Source organism: Trichosurus vulpecula, chromosome 8, assembly GCF_011100635.1.
Source record: "Trichosurus vulpecula isolate mTriVul1 chromosome 8, mTriVul1.pri, whole genome shotgun sequence".
In the NCBI taxonomy this organism is placed as follows: domain Eukaryota; kingdom Metazoa; phylum Chordata; class Mammalia; order Diprotodontia; family Phalangeridae; genus Trichosurus; species Trichosurus vulpecula.
This window is the reverse complement of record NC_050580.1, coordinates 239,047,775-239,071,045: the sequence shown is the minus strand read 5'-3', so window position 1 is coordinate 239,071,045 and position 23,271 is coordinate 239,047,775. Positions and strand designations below refer to the sequence as shown.

Sequence of the window (23,271 nt, the reverse complement as noted above, 5' to 3'; positions counted from 1 at the left end):
TCACAGTTACCAGAGGGAGAGGCCCCAACATCTGGGAGAACAGATGAACGTAGAACTGGAGTGACTCTCCTCACAGGCGGTTAGTCGCCTTAGTATACTCAGGCAAATCTGCCATTGCTGCATTTCCCACGCAGGTTCAGGGATTCCCACGTACCCCCGGAGGCCGGAATGAAGGCATCGACTGAGGAAAAGTCACATCCACAGGAATACCTGAAAGGAGCTGGAAAAGGGCAACTATCTTTATGAGGGTGAGGCCCGGACGAAGGAATGTAGTAATTAGCTTTCCTTTTCACCTTTGTTGTTCAATCATATCTGACTCTTCATGACCCCTTTTGGGGTTTTCTTGGCAAGGACACAGGAATGGTTTGCCATTTCCTTCTCTAGTTTATTTTACAGATGAGGAAACAGGCAAACAAGGTTAAGTGACTTGCCCAGGGTCACACAGCTAGTGTCTGAGGTTGTATTTGAACTCAGGTCTTCCTGATTCCAGACCCAGCATTCTATCCGCTGTACCACCTAGCCGTCCATACCTTTTTCGACTAAACAACTCTATGTTCCCAGTCATTGTTAGATATATGTCTATCCCTAATCTCTCTTGAGAACTGGCCCCATATTATCGATTTAGACATCTCACAATTCGTATGTCCAAAAAGAAACTCATTATCTTTCCCCTTGAATCCGTCTTTCTTCCAAACTTTCCTATTTCTGCTAAGAGTACCACCACCTTTCCAGGCATCCAGGTTTATAACCTCAGAGCTATCTTGAAATCTTTCTTATCCTTTATTCTTAATATCCTTTCATTTGCTGAGTGCCCCGGATTTAACTATATCAGGTGTCCTCCTTCATGTCTCACTGGAAATAGTCTCATCATTACTCTCCAGATGAACAGTTGCCTCCTTTTCAAGCTGTCTTCCACATAGCTTCTTAAGTCACAAGTCCAGCTATGTCAGTTCTCTGCTTAAGAATCTTCAGTGGCTCCCTATTGCCCCTTGAACAAAATTTAAACTCCTTAGCTTGGAATTTAAACCCTTTCACAAGTTGGTTGCAGCCTAGCTTCCCTGATTAATGCATCTTATTCCCCTTCACACACTCCACAACTCTGCCAAACTGGCATACATACTATTTTCCCAACTAAGTCTAACAATGTAGTAGTACTATGACTTTTAAGCTGGGCTCTTACTCCCTCTTTCTGGTCCTGATAGTTTGAGTCACTACTTCCTAGTCACTTCCTGTATCTACCCTTTTCATGTGGTTTTCTCAACTCCCTCATCTCTGCCCTTTGGGCGTGGCTTGGTTTTCCTTTATACCTCACCTCGGAAAGACCATGGAAAGGAAATGTTCAGCTTGCTTCCGACCTTCTCTCCATCCAAACTGATGACTCATTTGCTAGAATAATCAGATTTAAATATTCTCCCAGTTCAGGAAAATTATAAAAAATGAATCAATAATTTTTTTTCAGCTTGAACCCACAGCTAGGATTCCCCTGGGAAATTTTTGCTAATTATAAATCTCCCTCTCTCTTGAATATATAGCGATTTACATAGAAAAAAATCTGCTTTTCCCTTAGGATTTTAGGATGGGTTTCTTAGTCAAATCCAACTGCACAAATCGTGGGCCAGGATGAACTCCTTGAAGGGTCAAGAGGGGAAAGCTGGTGTGAATTTTTGTTCTCACCAGTAAGCTTCCATCTCTATTTCCATATATTCTTGCAAACTCTAGAGGTGTTACATTCATTTTTCATCTATTGTTTCCATGTCTTTGTATAGGCTGTCCTTCATGCCTGGAATGCTGTCCCTCCTCACCCCCTCTTAGACTTCCTACTGTAAGAGAAATGGTCCTTGAAAGTCCAGAACCTAATCATAGAAATGGGATTGATAATGAACTATGAGTAAAAATGCACCCATACCACATGATCCCTTTACAGAGTTGTAACAAAATCCCCTGAGTGAATTAGAAAGGGAGTGACATGATAGGATAATGATAAAGCATACTCCCTAGGTGACCTTTAACAATTAGTCCAGGAACAGGTAGGAAGGAACTCGGCTACTGATGAAACGTATAGATGTTACATAGACCAGTAACCAGTCATGAGACGTCACGTGGATATGGGAGAATGGAAGCACAGGCAGAACAGGTGTCACAAAGAAAGGACCCAGGACTCTGTGACTGAGGCTATTTGGGCTGATTGGGCATAAGGAGTGTCAGAACAGATGTTAGTTTTCTGAAACTAATTTACCTCTACTCCCTGATATAGACCTCAAAGCAATAATCCTGTATCTCCTTTTCTGTCCCTCTCACGGAAGCCTGAAAACTCCTTTTAGGTATGCAGTTTTTTTAAATCATTGCTTTTTATTTCTTCGTTTTAGCTGTTTAGTATTTCTTTAGAAGCAGTATGGTTGGTCAATAATATTAAAGGGAACCAGTAAAAAAAAAATTAAAGAAAGTTGCCTGGCAGTACCAGATCTCAAACTATATTACAAAGTGGTAATCATCAAAGTAATCTGCACTGGATAAGAAATTGAGTGATTGGTCAATGGAATAAATGAGGTACACAATATCACAGTAACCTAGTATTTGATAAACTCAAAGATCCAAGCTATTAGGTCAAGAACTCACTACTCAACAAAAACTGCTGGGAAAACCAGAAGATAGTCTGGCAGAAACTAGGCAGAGACCAACATCTCATACCATATACCAAGATAAGGTCAAAATAGGTACATGATTTAGATATAAGGGATGATGTCATAAGCAAATTAGAGGAGTATAGGGGGAAATTACCTGTCAGATCTATGGATAAGGGAAGTATTTATGACTATGCAAGAGATAAAGAGGCTCACGAAAAGTAAAGTATATAATTTTGATTACATTAATTTTGGGGAGGTTGTTTTGTTTTTTGCAGGAGGTAAGGCAGGGCAATGGGGGTTAAGTGACTTGCTCAAGGTCACACAGCTAGTAAGTTTGTCAAGTGTCTGAGGCCGGATTTAAACTCAGGTCCTCCTGACTCCAGGGCCAGTGCTCTACTCACTGCACCACCTAGCTGCCCCCATATTAAATTTTAAAAGTTTTTGCACAAACAAATCCAATATAGCCAAAATTATAAGGAAAGCAGGAAATTGACCAATTATCAACTGGGGAATGACTCTTATTTTTATAAATTTGCCTCAGTTCCTTTTTATTTGACAAATGAGACCTTTATCAGAGAAACTTGATATAAAATTTTTCTTCAATTTCCTGGATAAGAGCAGGCAATTTTCAGAAGAAAAAATCAAAGCTATCAATCATTATATAAAAAATGCTCTAAATCACTAATTATTAGAGAAATGCATATCAAAACAGCTCTGACTACTACCTTATACCCATCAGATTGTCTAACTTGATAGAGAAGGAAAATTCTGGAAGGGATGTGGAAAAATAGATACACTAATGCACTATTAGTAGAGAACAATTTGGAATTATGCCTAATGAGCTATAAAACCCACCCATACCCTTTGATAGCAATTTCACTACTAGATTTGTATTCCCAAGGAGAAAAGAAAAGGATGTATATGTATGAAAATATTTATAGCAGCTCTGTCTGTGGTGGCAAAGAGTTGGAAATTGAGGAGATACCTATCAATTGGGGAATAGCTGAACAAATTGTTGTATGTGATAATAGTGATGAAATACTATTGTGTTATAAGAAATGATGAAGGATGGTTTCAGAAAAACCTGGCAAGACATATGCAAATCGATGCAAAGTGAAATGAGTAGAACAAGAATATTATAGATAGTAACAACAATATTGTAACAATAATCAACTGTGAAAGACTTAGTAACAGATCAATATAAGAATCCATGAAAATTCCAAAGGACACATAATGAAAAATGCTATCAGCCTTCAGAAACAGAGAGCTGATGGACTCTGAATGCAAATTGAAGCATATTTTTTTCATTTTCTCTTTTCTTTTGCAACGTGACTAATATGGAAATATGTTTTGCACAATTTCACATGTATAATGGGTATCATATTGCTTGCCTTCTCAATGGAAGTATGGGCTAAAGAGAGGGAATTTGGAACTGAAAATAAAAATTTTAAAAGAAAAAAGATCAGAAGTCTCATGACTTCCAAAGTGAAATAAACTAATCTGATAAACCACCCTGAAAAACAAACAGACAGTGTGGTTGGCCTGCCAACCAAAAACCAATGCTAATTGGGGTGTACTTAATAGAAAAGTATTTGGGAGGAGGCCACTGAGGAAAGAACAGCCTCAGAAAAGAGAGAGACCTAACACTGAGTTGTTTTGCCAGTATGCTGTCTTTGGCTAGGGGCTCAGAACTAAAAAGATAAGAGAATTACAAATCATTTGATATAATTTCTCAAAGTAGAAGAGTGGTTTTTTGTTTGTTCATTTCACCAAGAGCCCCATTTAGATAATGAGTCAGTAAGTAGTAGGGTTGCGGGAGCCAAATAGGAGTAGATGAACAACACTACTCACAACTCCCCACCACTGTTCTGATTCAATCACCACCAGGTGGGGCTAATGTGAAATAGGGTCTCACCCCTCTATTTCACACTCCAGGGGCTTAGGGCACCTTTCTGTTCCAAGTAATTCATACTGAGAGGAGAAAAAGCTGCGAGCTTCAGCAGTTAGGAGCTTGTGGCAGAAGGACCCCAGATGGTGATTGGTTGCCCCCTGCTACTCCTTGCTGCCCCTTAGAGATCTGGAGGAAGGCCCTACAGGTCTGTAAAGCCTCTGGTCCCGTTCTGCCACACCTCTCCTGCTTCAGCAGAACCTTTACACTAGTAGTCATCCTGGCTCAAAGGTATAAAGATTAAGAGCCATTGCCACAATTCTTCTTCCCTCTTCATTCCCCCTAGCTTTGGATTAAACAAGCATTGGCCAGGGTATTGAAACCACCACCATTAGCAGGAAGAGGAGATCTCTGACTAAAACTTCCCCCATTCTAGGAAGTAGCAGCTGGCATTTGGCAACCATGTCAGTCTGTGGTTAGTAAACCAAGTTAGTTGCAGAAGCAGGGAATGGTAGCAGAGCTACACTTCCTGCCATCACCCTCCCTTGCATAGATGTGCAGGAGTGGGGAGCGTTAGGTTTTGTCCTGAGCCTTCTAAATTTGATTCCTTCTACCCAGTTTAGTAGTCTTAAGATTTGACATCCCCTAAGTAAAAGTTCCTATTTTGCCCTGGTCGTTTCTCTCTCCCTCCCTCTCTCCCTCTCTCCCTCCCTCCCTCCCTCTCCCTCTTTCCCTCCCCCCCCCTCTCTCTCCCTCTCTCTCTCTCTCCCTCTCTCTCTCTCTCCCTCTCTCTCTCTCTCTTTCACACACACACACACACACACACAGACACGCAAGCACTATTTTAAGTTAGAAGACAAATCATTCTCCTCATGGATTAGTTGGCATAGGATTTGGCAGTAAACATTTTAAAAAGCCACAGATGAGAAATGATGGCGTCTCTCTTCATTCCAATAGACAAGATGTTCTTAGCAACATGTTTGACATCAAATGAGATGTCCAGTGATATACCAAATGCAACAGAACTGTGTAGACTCAAGCAGAGCAGCTATTTGAACAATTTCACCATTTGAATAATACATCCTGAACAAAAGGGGAAGGGTACTAATCTAAGCTTATTTGTTGAATGAAACTAATTAATATCATGCTTATTATGATGCAGCTGGGGACAGCTGGATAATTCTAATAATGTTAATGGAATTAATCATTTGAAATGCTCCTGACTTTATAGGCTACATTTTGGTGATTAACATTCTTTACTTAGGTTTACTAAATTTCAGGTAATCCAGAATGGAAATTGGGGATTGAGGAGGAAGATTTTATTTTGGGCCCAATTGATATAAATTGACTGTTGACACAAATCTTTTGAGAATAATTTAAGCTCCTTTATTTTTGCTGAGAGTAAATCTGACTCTTAAATAGAAGACATTCAGATCAGATTTAATATCATGAAGGGTAGGGGTAGAATTCAGGAAGGATTTTTTTGTCTAGCTTGATGATTTCATTAATACACAAAATGGCTGACAGACAAAATTTAGCCAATTAAATAAGGAATGTACCCTATTTATTTACATGATCTTTTCTCTTGAAAGAATGCTAGATTTGGAGTCAGAGGAATTCAGCTTAAATCTTGACTCTGTCACTTAGACCATATAACCTTAAATCATTGAATCTCTTTGAGCCTCAGTTTCTTCATCTGTAAAATTAGGGGCTCTGAGATCCCTTTCAGCTCTAAATAGATGATAACTTTCATTCTAAGACCAAAGAATGGGAAAGAGAGGCTGAAAGTTTCTGATCCTAGGTCTATGAGGAAACTAGTTGATCAGATTACAGTTCTTTACCAGAAGGAGGAGGGAGGGATACTAGATGGCCAGAATGACTAATACAATCTGTCGTTGTAATTACTAAGAATCAAAAGCATAATATGAACTCCTGTGTGAATCTTTCTTTAGTTTACTGAAGAAAGATTATACGAATTGATACATTCAAAGGTATCTGAAGTTTACAAACCCTAAATGCATTTGTAAGCATTTAGGTCCATGTGCTTATACCTTGCTGATCATTTAAGATCATTTGAACCCCAACAACGGTCAAAGCCCGAGCTAATGCTTTGCTTTGCTCTAATAATGCCCTTTCCTGCGTCAGCAACTATAGAACCAGATGAGGATGACCAGGAGAATTTTTCCTGTTAGCAGCCACTAACAGACAGGATGCCCAGGATCAGATGCTGTCTTGAATAATGGGACTTTTCTTATCTTATTATCCTGTGGACAAGTGCTATACAGGATTAAAACACAGGTATTCTGGGATTGTAATTCCAATTGACACTTTGTCAATTGTCTTGTCTTATTGCATTTACAACTTATTCAACTAAGAAATTTCCTTTCTCACGCTATGGTTATGATGGGGTGCTAGGGTGCTTGTGCTTGGACCCTAATTCTAACAGCATCTGCTTGGGTGCCTGTGCCTGAGCCCCTATTCCAAAACCACATACAGCTCTAAAATCGCATCTCTCCCTAGCCTCAAAACACTGTCTCTGGCAGTCTCTCTCTAGTTCAAGGGCAGCATGCCCTAGCAGAATACTTATCTCTACTCCTTTCACAGTAGGCAGCTGTGCCTACCTATAGACTGACTCCCTGTGTATTGTTAATTGGCTGTGCACTTGGACATAGCAATATTTACTGCCTACTGACCTTAGTGATATGTATCCTAGACATAGTTAAATGTGTATTCCTTTACATTAATCTTGTCTAACAAGACATTTGATGGAAGCAAGCTGGATATCTCCAGTCAGCCCTGACCGTTAATTGACTTAGTCAAAACTACACCTCCTCCTAGCCACCCCCCAGGCTATTTCCCAGTGAACTCTGGGTAATAATGCCTGCCCAGTAGATACTAAATGTGCATGTTCCTTTAAGAACTAACCACTCTTTAACCACACCTTAACCACTCACTAATCCCACCCCAAAACAACTAATCAAGACACTTGACACATGATTCCTCACAAAATGCCCTATATAAGATATAACTGTGTCCCCTTTTAGATTGCAGTTTCCCTAAGAACTCTTGCCTGCTGTAAAGCATAACAATAAACTTTTGCCAACGACTTAAAGATTGCTTGGGTCCGTGAATTCATTCCAGCTGACCTTGCCCTGGAAATTTTAGTTTCAGGATTCCTGAATCCTGAGCTGGGATTGTTCTCAAATGTATTTAAGTCTTCTCATTCTTTAATCAGAAAGTCAGAATTTTTCTGGCTCTGTGCATACATGTATCTGCTAGCTTTAAGGGAATAAATTCTTTTCTTAACTTTTTGATTCTTTATTTAAAGTTGGTTGACTTTTCATAATTTTCTTAATTTTGTTGGACTGTTCTCATTTTTTTTCTAAATTTTCCTTAATCTCTCTTATTTGATTTTTAAAGTTCTTTTTTAGTTCTTCCCAGAACTCTTTTTGTACTTAGGATCATTTGACATTTCTTATTGAAAAAAGGAGTGGCTTTTTTAGTTCCATTATCTTCTTCTGAACATGAACCTAGATCTTCTCTATCCCCATAGTAACTTTTTATGGTTGGGTTCTTTCTCCTTTGCTTACTCATTTTTATTTGTTTATTTTTTGTTTTATATTGGTTTTCTTAGCAGCTATTAGTGTAATCAACTTGTAGTCCCAAGATATGGGCAATGATGCCCCAAGTTTCAGGTCCTTCTTACTGTTATTTTCTGAGGTCTATCTTGGGGTCCAACCTTGGACCTTTTTCTCCACTCTTAAGCCATGGCTAGGGCCTCTGGTCACACTGTCCCACAAGTGATCTTACTCTCTAGTGTCCCTCTGGTGGCTGCAAACTATAGCCATCCCCTCTGCCCTAGAACTGAAACCAGGGACTCTGCTCTCCTGCAAATGCCCGCAGCTAACAGGGTCCCCACTACTGCACTCACCAGATGTGTGCTAGCTTCTTCTCCCCACAGCCACAACCTGGGCCACATCTGGTCAGCACAGCTGTGCTTGGCATCCCTCGATAGTGGAAGGACCTTCAGTATTCTCCTATTCAGCCATCAGATTCCCACACTGTTTGCAAAATGAAAGTTTTTAAGGCTGAGTCTGCCCCTCAACCCAGCTGCCCCAAGAGTTTGTTGTTTGTTGCTTTTGCAGAGGTGACCTGGACTGTTTGCACTTCACGCAGGACAAACCTCCACCACCCCGAAGATCAGGTCTTCCTGGGTCCTTCTCAAGTTATCTTGGGAGGACAACTGCTTTACTCTGTGTTTACTTCTGCTTCTCTGAGGCAATGTTCTGTCTTTTTTTGTGGAAGAAATTTGGAGAACCAAAAGTTTTCTGAACTACTCTTCCATCTTCCCAGAATCCTTTCCTCCTCCTCCATGTCCTCCCAAAGAGTTATCACAGGAGTCTACTCAATATTCCGAATGAAAATTTTCCCCCATTACTTCTGTCATTGCAAGCATAGCATTGGAACACTTGGGCTGTCATCCATCTCTTATCTGTTGCTCTCACCACCCTACCAGTGATCTTCTCCTTCTTTCATAACTTCTTTGATGACATCCTTTACTCCCGTTCTTCCTCAGAGTTCCTCATTGGTATATGCTACAGCCTGCCAACTCTCCATGTGACTTTCCATTGCCCTTTCTGTGATACGCACCTTTGGTTCTTCTGAGGAAGGTTTTGCTGCCATGGAACAACCCTAGTAAATTGTTTCTATTTAAAAAATGGGTCTTTGATGTTATGGGAAGCTTAGGTCAGTAGAAGTGCTTTGCAATTTCCAGAAAGCTATCGAGCCTCCTTAAATTCTGGGCCCATATTGTGCATCTGTATTGTCTGTCCCAGATGTACATTCTCTTGGACAAGCACTATATGGAATTCATTCAGATGCATGTTGGAATCTGGACAATAGACATTCTCCATGTATTTGACCTTTTCTGTGTGGATATGAAGGCTAAACTCCTTTGAGTGACTGCAATTCTCTTCTAGCAGATGCTACAGTGTCTTGGGGCTTGATGTAATGAAGATGATCTCTTCTGTGAAGAGATGCATTTGAAGAACCTGACCATCTACTACAGGGAATCCCTTTTCACTCTGGACTCTGGACTTAGGTAGTAATATAGAAAATGCTTGAGTAATTTTCTCCTCAAAATAATACAATGAGAGCGGCCGGACACCCCCTCATGGCGGCGGCGGCGACGGTGACAGCGGCGGTGGCAGTGGAGGCGGCGGCTACGCCGGCTTTGGGACGGTGACGGAGAGCACGAGCCTGGCGACCCATCTCTCCCCCACTCCCCATGCTGTGCGCCCCCTGACACTGCCCCGACCCCCGCCGGGACGAAGGTGAAGTATTTCCTGGGGTAGAGCGTGCTCCGGAGCTCTTGGGACCAAGTGTTTGCTGCCTTCTGGCAGCGTTACCCCAACCCCTACAGCAAGCATGTGCTGACCGAGGACATCGTGCACCGGGAGGTGACCCCGGATCGGAAGCTGCTGTCCAGGCGGCTTCTAACGAAGACCAACCGCATGCCCCGCTGGGCGGAGCGCTTCTTTTCTGCTAACGTATTCACTCGGTGTACATTCTCGAGGACTCTATCGTGGACCCACAGAACCAGACCATGACCACTTTCACCTGGAACATCAACCATGCCCGGCTGATGGTGGTGGAGGAAAGATGTGTTTACTGTGTGAACCCTGAAAACAGTGGCTGGACTGAAATCCGACAGGAGGCCTGGGTCTCCTCCAGTTTGTTCGGGGGTCTCCAGAGCTGTGCAGGAGTTCGGCCTAGCTAGATTCAAAAGTAACGTGACCAAGACCATCAAAGGCTTTGAGTACATCCTGGCCAAGCTGCAAGGTGAAGCTCCTTCTAAGACACTTGTTGAAACAGCTAAGGAAGCAACTGAGAAGGCGAAGGAAACTGCTTTGGCAGCTACCGAGAAGGCCAAGGACCTGGCCAGCAAGGCCGCCACCGAGAAGCAGCAGCAGCAACAGCAATACTATGTTTAAAGAAGTCATCCTACTGCTTCCCCTGCAACAAGAGGCCCTGCTGCCCTCCCAGATCGCCAGTACCCAAGGCTGAGAGCCTCTTGGCAAGATTTGGCATTGGGCCTGGAGCCCCAGCCCCTGAGACCATCAATGTAATGAAACCCCACAGACAATCCAGCTCTTGTCCCATTACCCACCCTGTGTCCGAGTTGTAATTTATCATTAAAAATCAATTTTTAGTGCAAAAAAATAATAATACAATGAATGTATGAAGCATTTATTAAAGACTTACTATATGCCAGGCACTTTGCTATTTTATGAGGATACAAAGAAAGGCAAAAAGGGTGCCTATACTCAAAGGGCTCACATCCCAGTGAGGAAAACAACACTAGAAAAGTTGTTCACACAGGATAAATACATATAAATAGGAGGTAATCTTAGAGGGAAATTAGAGGCCCAGTCAGACTACTGAGGAAGGTGGGATTTAAGCTGGATCTTGAGAAATCTGGGGAATTCAGGAGGTGGAGGTGAGAGAGAAGTACATTCCAGGCATGAAGGACAGCCAGTGAAAAAGCACAGAGAGAGAAAATGGAATGTTATGTGAAGGAAGAGCAAGAAGTCTGGGATCACTGGATTTTAAAGCACATGGAAAGAGGTAAAGTATAAGAAGAGATGAGAGTTAGGAAGGGGTCAAGTCAGGAAGAGCTTGAAAAGCCAAATAAAAGATTTTTATGTTTGATCCCAGGGCAACAGGGATTTTATTGAGGAGGGGGCAGTATGGTTAGACTTGTGCTTTAGAAAGAACACCTTAACAGTTAAATGGAGTGGAAAGAGAAGGGAGTAGGAAGACCAACCAGAAGTCTATTGCTTGAACTAGGGCTGTAACTGTGTGAGTGGAGAGAAGGGGATGTACATGAGTGATATTGTAAGGGTAGAGAAGGAAAGACATAGCAACAAATTGAATATGAGAGAGTGAGTGAGGAGTTGAGGAAGACACCAAAGTTCCAAGCCCAGGTGACTAGGAAGATGGTAGAGCCCTTGAAAGTATAGAAGTTCAGAAGAGGAGAAAGTCTAGCAGGAAATATGAGTTTTGTTTTGGAAATGTTGAGTTTTAGAGGTCTACAGGACATCTAGTTCAAGATGCAGTTTAAGAGGCAGTTAGTATTAGAAGTCTAGAACTCCGGAGAAAGGTTAGGGGTAGATTTGTAGGTCTGAGTCATGTACATAGAGATGATACTTAAATCCGTAGGGACTGATGAGATCACTCAGCAAGATAGTTTAGAGGGAGAAGAGAATAGTTCCCAAGTCAGAGCCTTGGGGGATGCCAATGGGGATGAGCTGAAAAAAGATCCAGAAGGAGAATGAGAAAGGTCTACCCCCAATGAAAGAGGCCTTCTTCTAGGTCTTTCAACATTTCATCGTTGCAAGGCATCACTCAGGTTTCCCTCGGCTATCCTTTACCTACATGATTAGCCCACTCTCTTTTCTAATCGCATATTTCCATGAGGATGATCTCTTTCTTTGCCTTTTGGATGCAAGTCATTGCTGGTAAAATGTTGTAGGGTACTTACCACTTTCTGTGCCCCTTCTTCATTGCCAGTTGGGTTAGTAGCAATTTTGATTCTTCAGATCCTGTCATGTTCCTTGATGTTCCTAAATTTAATTCAGTTACTCAACTCTAGGCCTAGCTTAACTGTGCAGCTAGGTGCAGCAGATAGAGTGCTGGATCGAGTGTTAGGAAGACCTGAGTTCCTATCCAATTTCACACACTTACTATCTATGTGAGGCCGGGCAATTAATTTAACTTGTCTTACCTCAGCTTCCTCAGTTATAAAATGGGGATAATAGCACCAAACTCTTAGGATTGTGAGGATCAGATGAAATATTGGTCAAGTGTTATATAAAACTTAAAGTGCTATATAAATGTTAGCCATTGTTTTGTGTACTTGTAGCATCTAGTTACTCTCAGATTTGTGTCTAGGGAACAGATTTATAATTTAATTATAAGCTATTAATTAATATTAATTATAAGCTATATTTATAGCTCCCATTCATAGGAATTCCTCTCTCAAAATTATAGTTATGAAATGACTCATTCCTATGCCCCTAGTTGGCAAAACTCTCTAATAATGGGTTGAGGGGAGGGAGGAGCATCATTTTTAAGCTCCCAGTCTTAAACTAGGAAAGGTCCCTCTCTCCTGTGCGGCTGCCACTGAACTCTCATGATGCAATCGAAGGGACACTAGGTGATGTAAAGACAAGGCCTCTAACAGGTACGTCTGAGAAATAATATTAAATCTGGCAAGTGCATTCTTTAATAGAATTTTAAAAATACACAATTAAGAGGAAGGAAGGGAGTGAAGAAGGGACAATTGATCATTGTTCTTCCAGTGGATTTGTTTCTCTCAGAGATCTTACTATTGGACCAAACCTCTGCAATGAAAAAAATATAATCACACACCTCTCTACATTTCCATTTAGAATTGATCCCTCACCATCCTTAAGAAAGTAACTGCAGACAGTAACTGCTGTCACAGTCATGCTGTTGTCATGGGAAACTGCCTCCTCTCCCTTCTGCTTACCTCATTCTTAAGAGTCCCAGAATTTCCACCCACCATAGCTGCACAGATGAGCTTACATTAATTTCTTCTTTCTTGATATCTCATGATTTTTATGGCCAATCCACCCCTCACCAGAGGTTATTATATAAGGATGGACTGGATCAATGAGCTGCCCATCCAATTGCATGCCATAGTCTGGATAATAGGTATTTTTCATCTTCTTTATTATGATGAAAGCAGTATGCTCCATGATATACTTTCTAAGAAAATAAGTCACTTTCCCTTTGCTCAAAGCTTTTTAAGACTCTAGGAAAGCAAAGGGTTGTTTACTCTCATATATAATAAAAAATAGAAAGGTCACGCTTCAAAATATTTTTTACTATTGGGGGTAAAGGCATTATTAATGGTTTAGAAAAAGAAAAATTCGCAACTACAGTTGCCTAGCTGGAGTATGCTGCACTGATGGATAGACAAATAAGCTTTTAATTCTAAACAAGGAAAAGTTGATATGAAAATTATAAATACAAATATACAACCCAGTGATGTAATTTTTAGTAATTTTTTCTGACCATACTTCCTTTTAATTAAGAATGAGCAGAGAGGCTATGACTTACAGTTAAAATGTTTTATTTGGGTCCCATTGAGGAAATCGATGTATTTCTCAAATGTTCGTAGGTGTAAGATATAATACAGAAACAAAGAACCTACTTGCATAATTTCACTGATTGATCTGTGTATTTCACAGATGGGAGAACAGAATCTTTTTTGTTCTACAGTACTAACAGGAGTGGGGAGGAGAACCTGGTTACCATTAGAGAAGTCAGCAGATAGGGGTTTAATGTTCCAGTAAGAACAAATGGAGCAGATTACTATTAGCATGCTTCATTTTTCACAGGCCTCTTGCATAGGTGCAGCTTCCTTTTGCTGAAACTATGTTAAAGTGTGCTTTCCCCAGTGTCATTGCCTAAAGGATAGGCTTTTTACAAGATTTCTGGAATCCTCAGCATTCTGATCTTTTTTATTAAAAAGTCATAGTTCTAGTTTGGAACTTGACATTATGAGCATGACTGAATTATACTAGACTGAAAAAGCTTAGTTGAACTTATTTGTGATAGCCCAGAAATACCTATTCTATTATTTGCCAAGCATTCGAATGGATTCCTGTGCCTTAGCTAACTACATTTTGTGGTCCTGCACCATAGGACCTGCTTTCATTGATTTCTTTTGGTTTTTAATGTTTCTCAATGACTCCACAAGAATTTGAGCACCTGCCATGTATAAATCCCTGAGCAAGGTACTGACTGAAGGATGTGGAGAAACAAGGAAGCATAAGATAATGTTGCTGCCCTCAAAGCACATACAATTTAGTTAGGGATACAAAACGTATTCATACAATGCTACATCAAAATAAAACCACCTCTCTAATCCAGGGACCTTTCACCTGTATCATTTCAATAATTTTCCAACTGGTTTTACTGATTAAATGCTGTCACCTGTCTAGTCTACACTTCCTGATAATACTAGATTAAATCCTTTTAAAGCATACCTCTTATCTCTTAAGTCCTCTACTTAAAATGTAGTACAATGGACGCTGGATTTGGAGCCAGAGGACCAAGGTTCCAATCGTGGTTTTGCTCCTTACTGCCTTGTGACCTTGGGCATGTTGCTTGACCTCTCTGGGTCTCAGTTTCCTAACTTGTAAATTGAGTACATTTGAATAGGAGATCTATAGGGTTCCTTCCAGTTTTAAATCTGTGGTTTATAATCCTATTCTCCTTCAATGATACTTCTTACCAAAGAAACTGTTCAGTATGGAACTCAAGAATGAGAATTTAGGTTCCTTGAGAGAAATCAGGCAATGACTAAAAGTTTCACTTTTGTATTTGCATTCCCAGACATCATTATGCTTGTCACATAGACTCTTAATAAATGCTTATTCATTCATTCAACATCTTCTACAATCTGGCTGCGACCTAAATTTTTAGATTTGCCTCTTTCCTACTACTTTGCTTTATGTCACTACGTTGGATGCTTCTAATTCTCTGGACCTGAACTTCACTTTCCCATAGCTGTGTCTTCATTCTGTATTGTGCTGATTCTGTATTCTGCAATTCCTTCACCTTAATCCATTTGAACCCTATGCAGTTTTCAAGGTCTAGCTCAAATACCATTTCTGTGAAAACTCTCATGATTCTAATTTCCTATCACAGATCCTTACATAGGCTTCTCTACCAACACTTAGCAAAGTACATGGCACATACTAGGTGCTTTATAAATGTTTGTTGACTTGAGTTGACCATGAGTGTAGAACACTGCTTTTAATGGGCAGATTTTCTAGATATGTTGGCTAATTTTTCTGATTCTTCTTTGTTATAACTGTGGTCTTTGGAGTGGGAGGAGAGGATTGGAATGGAAAATATAGGTGATGTAAATACAAAAGATATCAATAAAGTTTAAAATTAAAAACAAAAAATGGCATCGTAGATATTTTCTTGATCACCAATTATTTCCTATAATGCAGGACCACAAAAACTGGTTAATGTGATGCACAGAGGTCCATTTTGATGGCTGATAAATGATAGAATTGGTATTTCTGTACTGTCCAAGGCCACCTCTGGCAAATAAGTTTAATTGAGCATTTTAATCCTGTACAACTGTAACGGCAAGCAAGGTGGGACTTTTTGCTGTTTTTCGTTTGAGTGCTTCTCAGCATTAAGGTGATCAAGTGCCTTTGATTGAGTCTTGCTTTTGTTTCAATCAAGAGTCTTTGATTGAATTGGGAATCTTTGATGACCTGCTTAAGTCACAGGAAGGCCTAGGGCTCATGGGTTTGAGTCACATAGTTGTGATGCCCTCTAACCCTGAAGAAGTGTACGTATACTCTGAGGTTAGCATTTTGCTTGAAGCTAACTCATTGGAAGAGTGTTTGTGTGGAAACTCTGGGTAGCCATTAAGGACCCCACCCCCACCTTTGAAAAACCCAGATGTTGGTGCTTCTCTCTCTGGTAACTATGTATATAATGTCTTGGTCAGACAGCTAGAAGCCTGTCTGCTGATTTGTGTTATTTTGCTCTGTTTATATAATTTCTGCTTGTAATTTCTGCTTGTGTTTTCTCTGAAGTTCAGGGTGCTGACTTTTCCCCCTGAACTAAGTAAATGATATATGTATTTTTAATTAAAGTGAGATTGTAAAGCCCTTAAAGTTGCTTTCCTTAGAAAAGCAGATCAAAGAACCTGTGTTAGCAGCCCTCCTGTGAGCTGGTGTTATTGGTCTTACACCCTCACAGCAGTTGCTAGCAACACTGTTGTTACAACAATTGTCATGCTTTATAATGTCAGTTTCCAAACTAGAGCTATATATTCCTATATGGGTATTTTATTGCCTCAATTGGGCTATAATTTTTTTGTGGGTAGGGAGTTGCCTTATATTTCTTTCCTATCCCATTACGTGCAGATGAAACCTTGCATAGGCTTGGTCTCCTAGCAGAATGTGAGCAGCTCCTAAAGAGAAGGTATGTCTCACTTTTCTATTGGCATCCCTAGTGGTTAGCCCAGTACTTTGCTTGTAGTGGTGTTTAATAAATGTTTTTTCCATTCACTCATACAAAGTTTTTGCATGTCAAATTCTTGTTAACTGATTATGTAACCACATAAACCAGTTATATGGAGCCGTAAAATATTTATTTGGACATATGGACATCAGCATAGACTAAGAAAGATTGGAGCCAACCAAAAACAAAAACAATAAGTTTTGAGTATCTATTATGTGCAAGGCACTGGTTAGGTAATGTGAGACATGCAAAGAAGAAAAATAATTTATGATATTTATAATATATTAATATGTTTATATTAAAGGTTTGCAAGGTCTTTACATACATCATCTCGTTTGGTCTTCAAAATAGCCCTATGAGATAGGAGCTATTATGATCCCCATTTTATGGATGAGAAATATGAGCAATAATATTCACATCCTACAACTTGCCTAGTCATTCCCTGAGTGATAGAAATCTATTTTGTTTCCATTTCTTTGCCACCACACAAAATGTTCTTATGAGTGTTTTTGGTGTATACAGGACCTTTGTTTCTGTCTTTGACCTCCTTAGGGTCAAAGGTGATGTTGGGGGCAAAAAGTATGGATATTTTAATTACTTCCTTAGCATAATTCCAAAATAGACCAATTCACACCTAAAAGAATATTCATCTGCCTGTTTTTTTTCACAGCCCCTCCAACACTGCCAGTTCCTACCTTTCTTAATCTTTACCATTTTGCTGTGTGTAAAGTGACACTCAGAGGAATTATAAACTCAGAGAGCATTTCTCTGATTAAAAATTTATTACGCAATCAGAGTGAAAACAGAATATAGTGTAAAGAATGGCTGAGCTACATAGAGTTCCTGGTGGCCATTTCCATCAGGTTGGCACAATCTTTCCTATATTGTTAATATGAAATTCTTCTTTTGAGAACTGTTTGTTCATATCCTTCGAACATTTATTCACTGGTCTTATAGATTCATTTTAATTCCCTATGTATCAGGAAACTTTTATCCCATGTTTGTCAAAGGTAATTGATACAATTTTTAAAATTTTTTCTGAATTAACTTTCTTTTTCTGTCTTAATTGTATTGAAATCATTAGTGTGAAAGCTTTTCAATTTCATGCAATTAAAATTATTTTATTTTCTTTTTTATGATTATCTCTATCTTTTGTCCATGCTGCCTCCCTTCCCCTCCATCTCCCCCCCCCCAAAAAAAACCACAATAGACAGGGCCCTTGCCCTCAAGGAGCTTATAGTATAGTAAGGTCAGTAGAGCTTGTAGAGGCAGCTAAGTGGCATGGTACATACGGTCCCAGGCCTGGAGTGAGGAAGACTCATCTTCCTGAGTTCAAATGTGGCCCCCGTCACTTACTAGCTGTGTGACCCTGGGCAAGTCATTTGGTCCTGTTTGCTACAGTTTCCTTATCTGTAAAATGAGTTGGAGAAGGAAATGTCAAACCACTCCAGTATCTTTGCTAAGAAAACCCCAAATGGGGTCAGGAAGAGTCAGACATGATGGGAAAATGACTGAGCAACAAAACAAGAAAGCTCATGGACTTGTTTACTGTATTTTGATTCTCAATATATTTTGAAATTACAATGAGACATATCTGTACATATATGCACATACACTTGTATGTGTATATATGTATACATGATGCTATGTAAATTATATGAAGGGAGAGAATGAATGTGTACATTCAATCTAAATCACTCAAGGTTCAGATCCGGTGTGTTTACTAGCTGAGTTTTTGGGACCTGATTATCCATATTCTTATTCCAACTTTCAACTTTATTTTTCTGCCAGTAAATACAGAAAGTTAAACATTGCTCTCAAGGAAAACAAACAGTCAATATGCTAGATTAGAAGACCTGTGTTCTAGTATTGGCTATGATATTGCTTGTATGACCAATTTATTTTTCTAGGTGTTAGTGTCATCCTTTGTCAACTAAGTGTTTGTTAAGATGATCTCTGAAATCCCTTTCATCTCTACATTTCAGTCGGATAATTCATTCACCTGATGGTATTATCTGTGTCGGACCCTCTTGAGATTGTGTCTAGAAGCATGCTCTCCAAATATCCAAAGTAAAATTTATAGATATCATTCACTTCCCCAAAAGGCTAAGAAAGAGTGTCTGGATACTATTTACTATTTTCTGTTTTATTTAACTGAAAGAGCCAAGAAGACTAATTATAGCTGCTTGCACAAAGAACTACTAGAGATATTCAAATGTTTCACAATTAACTACGGTTAAGTGGTTTGTCATTGCTAAACACAATAGGGAGCACTATTTTTAAATGTACATATAGGAAATTAAATTAAAGGAGACAGAAATCCAACAAAGGAACCAGTAATGCAACCCTCAGATTTCTATAAACAAATGTATGAGAAAGATGAACTAGGGATCCTAATATAAGGAAGCAAATTTTACCAAACCAAATCTGTAGTATGGATTTGTAAGGGTATGCTTTATTCAAAAACATACTCTAGGACAAGCCTTCTTAAACCTTTTCCAGTTGTGACCCCTTTTCACCTAAGAAACTTTTTCACAACCCCAGGCATATAGGTATATAAAATTTACTGATAAATCATCAAGAAATATATTTTAAAACAATTTTTTGGTATATATATAATTTTACCATTTATTAAAGACAAAAGCAAATTTGCATACCAATGAGGTGATGTGCTTGTTTATTTATACTGCAGGTTGTAGAACATCTTCAGTGATTTTCAGAGTTAATTGATATTTTGATTTTATAATTATCAATGCTAAGAATTCCACTATGCATGAATACATAGTACAAAGTTGCAGAAGTATGTTTAAGGCAATTTCAGAAATTATTGGAAATTCTGTCCTAGTCCCAAGTCAAAATTCATTTAACAATTTTGTATGTGCAGCAAAAATACTGCAATTCATAACAGACAATAGTCTCAAATCTGAACTGAGGTGTTTCTGGCAGTTGGTGTTGTGTAGTGTGATGGTACATGCAGCACAAAGTGCACATAATGTATCTTCGGAACCAAAGCTACAGTGAAGTTGTGCAATGCAACATGGGCAAGCACTGCCAGAAACACCTTGGATTCATTACACATTTGATTTTGAATTAATTTTTGGTCGTTGAGCGTTCACAAACCTTTATTGTTGCCAAATTTTTTGTGACTCCCACTTGGCCCCATATGGGGGTTGTGACCCACAATTTAAGAAGTGCTGCTCTAGTGGATCTGTGATCTCATCAATGTGGGTAATCCCTTCAATAGTGTGGATAGCAACCCATCCACACTTTCTCATTTTTGATCTATAAATTTTCCATAGAAGGTCCACTTAATGTACTATGGACTTTCTTCTTGATCTTTTTAATAGCATGTGGCACTGTGTGGATAGACGGTGGAGCAAAATAAAAAAAACTACTCGTAAGTTATTCCTTGCTTTCATTACGTACCTGGCCCATCCCTTTCTCCAGTCATGTATTTGACAATATCCATTACACTGCTCCTCCTGAACAATTCTTTGTTGGTCTGCCAATGAGCATTTATTAAGCTCTCACTGTGTACGAGGCATTTTGGCAGCCTATTTACTACATGCCTTCCCATTTGTCTTTTTAGTGACCTATAACTTTAGTCCTTTGAAAACTGACATTCCATGATTCACAGCCATACAATAATGCCAGAAAAATGTTCTTGTTAAAAAGATGGGCCTTCGTTTTGGGCAGAAATTCAGGATCATTTACAGAATTGCACAATTTTATAAATGCGACCCATGCCAATTTTTGTCTATTCAGTTTTGGACTCAACTCATTAACCGTCTATGGTGCCTATCTAACCTATACATATTGATGGATCAGTTCAACAGGTTGTCTAACCAACTGCATGTGATAGTTTGAACAATAGTCGTTCTTTATTTATTTGGGTTTTTTTCTGGAAGAATACTTAGGCCAAACTCTTGAGTGACTCTGGATCTCCTGTAGGTGCTCTCCAATGGTCCAATACTTCAGGAATCAAGCACAATGTGACCCACAAACAAGAGCATTTATAAAACCATGTAAGTCCATCTTTGATTCAACTGATTCCATTCCAACAAACATTTATGAGATACTTGCTATATTTAAGGCACTATTAGGTGCTGGGGATACAGTAAAAATGAAAAAGTACTTGTAAGGTACCTGCATTCTACTGGAAGGAAACTATAAATATACAGATGAGTAGCTATAAAACTCTATGCTAAATAACCAACATGACAGAAGCAATCAACTCTGTCAAGTATCCATGTCTCTTTCTATGACTTAATTGATACTCATAATCAGGAAGTTTTTGAACTATGTTATCTCCTTGGTACATCTTTCAAGGACTCATATGCCTTTAACATATACACTGGAGAAGATGTGTTGAAGAAATTAAAATGAAATTTTGCTCTACTGAATCAAATACTTTTTTATAGTCAATAAATAACAAAGACAGTGGGGTCTTATATACCTTTCAGTTTTCAGGCAATTGTGTGACTATAAAAAAGTGTTGTACTGTATCATGTCTGAAAACTTGTCTCTTTCCTTCTAAGACTCTAATGATTAAAGCTGTCCCAGAGTGGAATAGGGGCAGCTAAATGGCACAGTAGATAGAGTGTGGGGCCTGGAATCAGGAAGACTCATCTTCCTGAGTTGAAATCTGGCCTCAGACACTTACTAGCTCTGCAACCTGAACAAGTCACTTAAATTTGCCTCAGTTTCTCATCTGTAAAATGAGCTGGAGAGGGAAATGCCAAATCACTCTAGTATCTTTGCCAAGAAAATTCTAACTACAGTCATGAAGAGTCACACATGTCTGAAAACAACTCAACAACAACAAAGGAGAATAAGATGATTTAGAGGGTTATGGAAATTTAAACCAATGGAAATTTAAGTCAATGAGCTATGTCTCCCAAGTGTATATGCACTTTGTCTTATGACTAACTGTGGAGTAAAGAGTTTTCTCTCATATTGAAGAAATTTCAGGCCTCAATGATCAAGGTAGGACAAGATTCCTATCATTTTGGCAAAATCTTCCATGAAAATAGCCTATGTGGGTAGGTAGCTGCCCACTCTACCTGCGCATAAGACTCTTCTTTGATAAAATTATGGCTATAAATATGGTTTGCATTACATGAATAATTCTAGGTTTTAAATAATTTTTAAATTGTTGGTTAATAACAATAATTTGCCAAAAGATAAAGTCAAAAGACATACACTTAAAAATTTTCTAAAGAATTATAGTAAACTATAGTTTTATAATTTTATAATTAATTTTATAATTGTAATTTATAATATATATTACGTATAATATAACATATATTATATATAATATAAATTATAATTATAAATTTTATAATTAAACTTATAGTGAACTATTAGCAACCACATCAAAAAGGTTGCAAATCACAGAAGAGTGCAAATAAAAACACCTCTGTGGTTTTACTTCACAATCAGGAAATTGGGAAAGATGACAAAAATGAGACCATTCAATGTTAGAGAACAGGGTAAAATAGACATATTAATACCTAGTTGCTGGATTTGTGAATTGGTCCAATATTCTGGACAATGATTTGTAATTATGCAAGACATATGACTAAGTCATTTATATCATTTATACTCTTCAACCAGAAACAAAGGTCTAACATGCTAAAATATTAGTCAATTGAAAAATGGCTTAAGAAACTATAGTATATTTCTATAATGCAATATTATCATGCAATAAGAGATAAAGAATTCAGATAAACATGGGGTTTATCTGTGAAATGATGCAGAGTGAAGTTAGTAAGACCAGCAGAACAATTTATACAAAGAAAGCAAAATCATAAAGAAAAATAGCTTAGAACTTTGATCAATTCAATGATCGACCAGATTCCCTGAAGCCCTGTGATGAAGCATTTTATCTACCACCTAACAGAAAGGTAATGGACACAAAGTGCAGAAAGAGATATTTTGGATCATGGACATTGTGTGAATTCATTTTGCTCAACTATTTCAAAAAGACTAAAGATCTGGAGTTCCTGTCAGAGTCAGTAGCAGCATCTACTGAAGCTGGTAGCAGTGTCATCAGAACATCACTGTTTCACAACACTGTTTGGAACCGAGCAATATGCCAAGAACTAAACGTACCTGGAAAGGAAGCTTTAGGACTCTGCAAGGGGACCAATTCTCTGAGCCCATCAGAGAAATACACCAAAAGGAAAACCTTATGAGGACTCACACAGTAACAAGAGGTGTGAGTTTGCCTTTTGGTCACATATGCTAAGTTTGAGCTGAACCTTCCCAGGAATCTTATGTATTCTAGTTTAGGAGGTTTCTCTAACAACTGTTCATGATATAATTATGCTTTTAAATACTCCTTCTAAAATGTAATTCTGCCTGATAATCAAGAAGGAGCATACTAGTGGGGGTTCACAAAAAAACAGAACTAAAACACCCAATACTAGGGTTTCAACTAGAATTCTGATTAGGCACAGTAGCCACTTCTGAGGGCATCTAGGTGGTACAATAGATAGAGTACTGGGCCTGCAGTCAGGAAGACTCATGTAGTCTCAGACACTTACTACCTGTGTGACCCTAGGCAAGTCACTTAAGTTTGCCTCAGTTTCCTCATCTGTAAAATGAGCTGGAGAAGGAAGTGGCAAACCACTCCAGTATCTTTGCTAAGAAAAGAGTCAAATACAATTGAAA

The 23,271-nt window shown here is 38.9% G+C and overlaps 1 protein-coding gene and 1 pseudogene across 1 annotated transcript in view; one reads left to right on the top strand and one right to left on the bottom strand.

Annotated features, from left to right (window-relative positions):
* Positions 1 to 23,271, bottom strand: part of TSHR (thyroid stimulating hormone receptor) — a 184,230-nt gene that overhangs the window by 92,216 nt on the left and 68,743 nt on the right. The window lies entirely within an intron of this gene.
* LOC118828386 lies at positions 8,280 to 10,629 on the top strand (annotated as a pseudogene).